Source organism: Chiloscyllium plagiosum, unplaced genomic scaffold (assembly GCF_037043375.1).
Source record: "Chiloscyllium plagiosum isolate Xiang-an unplaced genomic scaffold, Cpla_swu_hap1 HiC_scaffold_33, whole genome shotgun sequence".
Lineage (NCBI taxonomy): Eukaryota > Metazoa > Chordata > Chondrichthyes > Orectolobiformes > Hemiscylliidae > Chiloscyllium > Chiloscyllium plagiosum.
This window is the reverse complement of record NW_028270171.1, coordinates 37,761,672-37,769,706: the sequence shown is the minus strand read 5'-3', so window position 1 is coordinate 37,769,706 and position 8,035 is coordinate 37,761,672. Positions and strand designations below refer to the sequence as shown.

General features: G+C 47.8%; 1 long non-coding RNA gene across 1 annotated transcript in view; it reads left to right on the top strand.

Moving 5' to 3' along the window:
- LOC148141486 (uncharacterized) overlaps positions 1-1,948 on the top strand; it is a 306,543-nt gene extending 304,595 nt beyond the window's left edge. The window contains exon 3 of the long non-coding RNA XR_015752544.1: positions 1,855-1,948. This is a non-coding gene — a long non-coding RNA (uncharacterized LOC148141486). The remainder of the gene's footprint in view (positions 1-1,854) is intronic.
- The last annotated feature ends 6,087 nt before the right edge of the window (positions 1,949-8,035 follow it).

The following is an 8,035-nucleotide window of genomic DNA, read 5'->3' as shown; positions in this document are numbered from 1 at the left end:
GTATTCTATATGGAGACGGATGTGGTATAAAGTGAATACCCCTGTGTCTCTCCATCCCTTTGTGCGGGAATTGGCTTCATGCTGCAGCTCCTCAGTTGCTGCCCAAACACCGCGATTTATGCCGTAACCCAGACTAAGTTCAGGCAGCAGCTGAAGAATGTGCTGAAATATCCCTTCACCCAAATCCATCCATCCATCAAATTCCCTCATTAATCAATCCATCCGGGATTTTCCCATTTCAGTTCAATGTTTCAGCGATGGAGCAGCCTGTCGCTATGGTAACAGACTGAGGGTAGTGCTGGTTTGTCCATCCTTATCCCACAGCGGGGTTACAGGGAAACATTTCAATGTTTCTCACAACTTAGGGGCCAGTGAGAAAAGGCACCATCCCACTGACTGTATCCATCACTTCCATTTGTAAACAATAAAAATGTTCATTAAAGTGTGCCGGGCCGCAGAGTGACCAATGTTGTTGTGTCTCTTTGTGTTGGAGAAGCTGAGCTGGAGAGAGACAGACTCAGCCCCAAGTCCTGGTCCTCAGGGAAGGGGAGGGTAACGCTGCAAATCAACAATTCAGTGACTGAGCTATTTCAGGTTTTGTATTATTCAGTACATACAATACACCATATACATTGTTGTATAGAGCTATTTGTCTATGCATAAATATTGTTTTGCATTGCAGCCGATCTGTTTACATGTAAATATTACTGTGTATCCAACTATCTCAGTTTATTTAGAAATCTTTTTTGTTTGGGAACTGTTTGTTATTAAATACAAATATTGTTGTGGATGGGAAGTGCTCATGTTTATACTGAAATCCTGTTTTGTTTTGGAGATGTTCATGTTTTTTCATAAATATTGTTGTGGATTGGAATTGATATGAATTATATCCCAGACCATAACAACTCTCTGCATTAAAACATCTGCCTCCTTGATACCTTTTGCTCAATTCGATGGGCCCTCATAGCATCAACAACAGCACATTTGCCTTGTGTGTCAGAGAGAGTAGTTACATTTCACTTAAACCCTTCCTCAATCTCATGAAGAAGTGATTAATCAAAGATATGACATGTTTTTACTGTTCAACCAAATCAAATAAAATTTTGTACAAAGTTAGAAAGATAGAATAATCTGGAGTGTATATGTCCATCCCTGTTTCCCTTCACTGTTGTTATGGATTTGTTTGGACTGGGAACAGGGACTGGAGTTTAGGAATCATTGAATGAACAGCAGAAAGGAATCTTTTTTTTAAATTTCACTGGAATTTCAGTGAAGATTCTGAAGTATGCTCTAAACCCACTAGAGGCAGACTATTGTAAACTTCCCATGGAGCAGTCAGACAGACCCACAGCAATATGCTCTGACCCCACTAGAGGGCAGACTATTATAAACTTCCCATGGAGCAGTTAGACAGACTCACAGCAATGTGCTCTGATCCCAATAGAGGGCAGACTATTGTAAACTCCCCATGGAACAGTCAGACAGACACACTGCAATGTGTTCTGAGCCCACTAGAGGGCAGACTATTGTAAACTTCCCATGGGGCGGTCAGACAGACTCACAGCAATGTGCTATGACCCCACTAGAGGGCAGACTATTGTAAACTTCCCATGGAGCAGTCTGGCAGATTCTGGACAGAGATCAGAATAAAATTCCATTAAATGTATGCACTGAAGACAGGAAGCAGTATAAAGTTCCCAACATTTTACATCTTGGTAAAGCCCGCTGTAATGACAAGGAGAAAAGAGGTATTATGTAGCCATCTAAACCAAACTGCTTTTGGAGAGTATTACATATTAAAAAGAGGATATCTTCAACTGGACATTAATGTAAGGCAGCATTTTTTTTTTTCAGGAGCATCCAAATGTGACAGGACCGAAGCTTTACCCCAGAAAAGGAAAGGGACTGTGTTCATCCGGAGAAGATGTATTCTCATTCGGATCAAACTCAAACTCAGCAAGTTCCCAGAGGCTCACTGGTTCATTGTGTTTGCATCAGTCTGTGCAAACACCTTGTGTAAACATGTGGAATAAACTTGTGTTAATTTGGGCTAAACTGTTGTATCAATCTGCACAAAGCTCTTGTCTTAATTTGTGCATTTAGCCTGTGCTCAGCCAGGCAAAAATGTTGGATGAATTTGTTCAAAGAATGTGTGTTAACTTGTACAAACATCTTGTGTCAGTTTGTTGGGGAAACATGTGTGGTTTTGTGTTGTGTGTGTCTGGGGTTGTTTAGGATTTGAAACTGCAGCTTTGTGTCTGTGTCTGTGTATGTATTCCCAGGGTGGGCTGAGTGGCTGGTTTGAGGGGGGAACAGATACAGGAAAGTCTGGGTCAGCTCTGGTCTAAGCCATTGACCTGCTGTTTCCTCCCAGACCCCCCTGCAATCTCACAAAGATGGTAGTTGGTGTGTTCCATACCTGGGGGAGTTGGGTTCCAGGTAATGGAGCTGGGAGCTGACTGGATGAACGGGGATTTGGGAGGAGATGGGGTTGAGTGACAGACCTGGGGCTATTTAAACCAGGCTCAGGAAGCCATCATTCCTTTTGACATGTGGTGTGCCTAGGGGTGAGTATTGGGGAGTTAGTGTCTCTATGTCTCTCTGTGTGAGTGTGAGTGAGTGAGTGAGTGAGTGAGTGAGTGAGTGAGTGAGTGAGTGAGTGTGAGAGAGAGAGAGAGAGAGAGAGAGAGAGAGAGAGAGAGAGAGAGAGAGAGAGAGAGAGAGAGAGAGAGAGAGAGAGAGAGAGAGAGAGAGAGAGAGAGAGAGAGAGAGAGAGAGAGAGAGAGAGAGAGAGAGAGAGAGAGAGAGAGAGAGAAAAAAATATGTGAGTTGTATTTGAATCTCAAACCCAGAGTTGACCCTTGAAGCAGCCTCAGACCCTGATGGGACACAGAGAGAGACCTTGGGGAGATGGAGCCGAGAGCAGCTGGGGGGATGGTGAGTATGGGGCTCCTTACCCTCTCCATGTCTCCCCTTGCCTCACTTTTCTCTCGACCTCACTTTCCCCCTTCCCTCTCTGTCTCTGTTCTCTCCATCCACCTTCCTTTCTGTCTTGTGTTCTCTCCTTCTAACTCACTTTCTTCCATTTATTCTCTCTCTCTGTCCTCTTTCTCTCTCTCTTTGTCCTCTTTTTCTCTCTCCCTCTCTCCGGTTGTCCTCTTTTCTCTCTCTCTTTTCTCTCCTTTTCTCTCTCTTTCTGTCTTTTCTCTCTCTGTCTTTTCTCTCTCTGTCTTTTCTCTCTCTGTCTTTTCTCTCTCTGTCTTTTCTCTCTCTGTCTTTTCTCTCTCTGTCTTTTCTCTCTCTGTCTTTTCTCTCTCTGTCTTTTCTCTCTCTGTCTTTTCTCTCTCTGTCTTTTCTCTCTCTGTCTTTTCTCTCTCTGTCTTCTCTCTCTCTGTCTTTTCCCCCTCTCTCTCTGTCTTTTCCCCCTCTCTCTCTGTCTTTTCTCTCTCTCCCTCTGTCTTTTCTCTCTCTCCCTCTGTCTTTTCTCTCTCTCTCTCTGTCTTTTCTCTCTCTGTGTCTCTCTCTGTCTCTCTCTCTGTCTCTCTCCCCCCCACGCATTCTCCCCCCCACGCATTCTCCCCCCCACGCATTCTCCCCCCCACGCATTCTCCCCCCACGCATTCTCCCCCCCACGCATTCTCCCCCCCACGCATTCTCCCCCCCACGCATTCTCCGTCCCAAGCATTCTCCCCCCCACGCATTCTCCCCCCCACGCATTCTCCCCCCCACGCATTCTCCCCCCCACGCATTCTCTGTCCCAAGCATTCTCTGTCCCAAGCATTCTCCCCCCCACGCATTTCCCCCCCAGGCATTCTCCCCCCTACGCATTGTCCGCCCTACGCATTCTCCCCCCTACGCATTCTCCCCCCCACGCATTCTCCCCCCCACGCATTCTCCCCCCCACGCATTCTCCCCCCACGCATTCTCCCCCCCACGCATTCTCCCCCCCACGCATTCTCCCCCCCACGCATTCTACCCCCCACGCATTCTGCCCCCCCACGCATTCTCCCCCCCACGCATTCTCCCCCCCACGCATTCTCCCCCCCACGCATTCTCCCCCCCACGCATTCTCCCCCCCACGCATTCTCCCCCCCACGCATTCTACCCCCCACGCATTCTGCCCCACCACGCATTCTCCCCCCCACGCATTCACAGATTAAAAAACCTCTCTTTTAATGCAGCATTTTATATCTCTCTCACACACGCACGCATTCTCTCTCTCTCTTTCTCTCTCTCTCTCACACACACACAAGCATTCTCTCTCTCTCGAAATATAACGTTAAACATCACACAACACTAGCTTTTGAAGAATCCTGTTACACTATAACCAAGTGTTGTCCCAGTCCAACACCGTCATCTCCATCATCGCAACATAAAGATCACCATTGAGCTTTTAACCAGATGCTTGGTTGAAACACACACAGCAAGATCTCACGAGCAGGAGTGTAACCACAGGCAGATGGTGTGTGTCCCTGATGCTGGTTAAGGGTTTGATTCTGTCTCCCGGACAAGAGGGAGCAATCCTCCTGTTGTACAAATTCCAAACATTTTCCCCCTTCCTTCTCTGTGCCCTGCACTCTCTGATCTCCGTCTTGCGCTCTCTCCATCTGAGATCTCTCTCTCTCTCCCTCTTTCTGTTTCCCCCCCACCTTACTCTCTCCATCTCCGAGATGTCTCTGTTCCTCCCCTGTCTCCCTCTGTGTTCCCCTCTCTCGCTGTCTCCATCTCGAAGATCTTTCTCCCTGTCTCTCAGATTTCTCACATTTTATCCCCCTGGCCTATGCACGTGACTCTGACATTAGAAAGGGACTTTGGAGTTACTTTCTCATGATAAGGTATTCATTCCCTCCTCCGGCAGTCCTTCCCCCCAGACCCTGGGGGTGTAACCAGTTTGTGTCCTTGAACCCCAACCCTCAAATCCATTTTAAACCAATGAACCTTCCACTTTGACCATCAGCGCTCTCTCACTGTCTGTCTCTCACTCTCACTCCCGCCCCCTTCATATCCCCATTCTCCCTCCACCCCTCTCTCTGTCCATGGAGCTGGAGTGAGAGAGGGAGGCAGTGACATCTGTGGGATCAGACTGTGCAGCAGCTCCTCCTCCATCTTTCCCTCCACCCCTTTGTCTCCCCCAGTCCAGACCAGAAAACACCCCCTTGTGGTAAAAATCCCAGAGACAGCCTGAACCCCACCATTCTTTAGTGTGTGTGTGTGTGTGTGTGTGTGTGTGTGTGTGTGTGTGTGTGTGTGTGTGTGTGTGTGTGTGTGTGTGTGTGTGTGTGTGTGTGTGTGTGTGTGTGTGTGTGTGTGTGTGTGTGTGTGTGTGTATTCTCTCTCTGTGTGTCTGATGATTCCTCGCAGCAGAAGTGATTTAATTCTCTCTGTCTCTGGATCGTCCCGAGCTTCAGATCTTGGTTCCAATCTCCTCCACACCCCCAGGGTTGGGGGGGGGGGGGGGCGGCGTGGGGAAACACACTGAAACATAAAAACAAATCAATTTGAAATAAAATACAACAGTGGCTCCAAAAGCACAGCACGATCCCACAGCTCTCTCTGCCTTCCCCAATCTCCCACGTGACCCTGGGTCAGTGTCATTATTGCAGAATGAATGAATGAATTGCTGACCATCACAGCGACATTGAAATACACAGACATCACCGCAGAGTAGTTGACCAGAGGCTAGAAACATTAATAAACACGTACGCACAGCAAGATCCCAGAAGTAGCAATCTAACACCACACACATCGTGTGGGTGATGCTGGTTCAGGGTTGACGTATTTGTATCAAATCCCAAGGCCCCAGTTACCTTAGCCACAGGCTTTAAACCTGTTCAAAAACGACAAGGCCGCAATCTGACAGGATCTGGATAACCAGAGGTCCCGGGAAAACCCTCCCCAGAGAAAGGAGATTAAACCTCGGGGTAATACGCAGACAAAACTCACCTGGACCCAACAGGCTGTAGCCTGTCAAAACAGGCCTCAGGATTGTGTTCCCCCTCTGGAGGAAGCTCTTGTTTGAAGGTTTCCTGCTCCCAAACACACACTTTTCAAATCCTCACGTGGCCAGGCAGATCCCTTTGGGAGGAAAGAGGCAGCATTAATGGGAAGGCTGAGCAAGAAAATCTTTCACAGGGAGATAGCACAGCAAGATCCCAGCTTTTCCCCTCTCAGTGAGACTGACAATTTCTCAGTAATATCCAAAATCAAACACGTCGGGTGGTGAGTTGAGTTTCATGTTGAAAAGTTTTTGAAATGACGGGTTAGCTGATTAAAACCACTCACTGCCTGCAACGATGGCATTAGGGCAATTGACGCACAGCAAGATCCCACAAGTGACAGTGCTGCAGAAGCTCGATAATCTGATCGTTTTTATTTCTAGTTTAATTATTTTCTGTCGCCTCAGAATCAAATATTGCAGCTATTTCACAAACTTACACTGCACCTCTCTCTCTCTCTCTCTCTCTCTCTCTCCTGTTTCTCTTGCTCTCACCATTTTCCATTTCTTTCTCTCACTCTCTTTCTCTCCGTGTCCAATTCGGTCATCCTGCCCTCTCTGTGACCCACTTTCATCTGAGAGTGTGACAATTCTTTCCAGAGGGTCAGATATTTTGGGTTAGAGTTCCCTCTCGAGGGAGTCCCGTCTCCCAGATCCTGGGAGGGTTCACGTGTTTGTGTCACCAATGCCCCGGTTACTTTAACCCCAGGCTTCAAACCCGTGATCTGACAGGTCCCAGTTAACCAGAGGCCCCGACAAACCAGGCTCCCCCCCACCCCAGAGGATATGAAACCTCGGGGAAGACACAGACCCCCACTCACCTGGGACCCACGGGCTGCAGCCTGGACAACAGGCCTCAGGCCTGCGCTCACCACCATCTGGAGGTTGTTCTTGTCCAAGGCTTTCCTGGCCCCCATGCATTTTGGATCTTCACTTTCCTGCTTTCCCAACAAAAGTTCCTCGGGAGAAAGGAAAGAAGTGATGAGTTGGTGGGGGGCCGGGGGAGCGAGAGCAGTGTGATGCAAAATTACACAGCAAGATCCCAGCTTTAACACAATCCCACCACTCCCGTCCCCCATCCCCAATGTATTTCATAACATCAAAATACAAACAAATCATATGGAAACAATTAACTAGAGGCTGGAAACATTATTAAACACACACACACACACACACACACACACACACACACACACACACACACACACACACACACACACACACACACACACACACACACACACACACACACACACACACACACACACACACACACACACACACACACACACACACAGTCACAACCAGACAGGGAGGGCTGCTCACTCTCCATACAGAGAGAGAACAGGCTTGGAGAATGAATCTGATCAATTCCCTGCGCACATTTATTCTGGGTGAGGGGTTAGTGGAGCCCACCCCTGCCCTCTCTGAAACGTTGCATCGTCTGTTAGTCTGCTGCCTGGGGAGGGCTCTGTCTGATTGACATGTTAATTCCTAGGACAGGAGCCTTGTGGAATCTTGCTGCCCACTGAGATGTTAATTCTGGGGCAACAAAGTGTCACCTTTCCCAGTCGCTACAACTCACTTTTTTATTGAAGCCTTATTAGTTGTGTCAGTGCAGTTTGAAAATATTATAGATTACTCCCACACTAGCGTCTCAGAGCCTGACTGTAGATAGGCTTCCTGAGACACTCACACACACACACACAGGGCTGGGAATGGAGAGGGGGATATTTGCTGAGGTTTTCTTGAGATTTTCCTGCTGTATGTGTGATTCCTAGAATTAATCTCTGTCTCTGTTCCTGTCTGTCTGTCTCTGTGTGTGTCTCTCTCTGTCACTCTCTTTCTCTCTGTCTCTGTCCCTCTCTCTGTCTCTATCTCTCTGTTCCTGTGTGTGTGTGTCTCTCTTGCTCTCTGTCCGTGTGTGTCCCACTCTTTGTCTCTCTCTCTCTGTCCCTGTGTCTCTCTCCTCTCTTTGTCTCTGCCTCTCTCTCTGTCTCTCTTTATGTTCCTGTATGTGTGTCTCTCTCTTTCTATCTC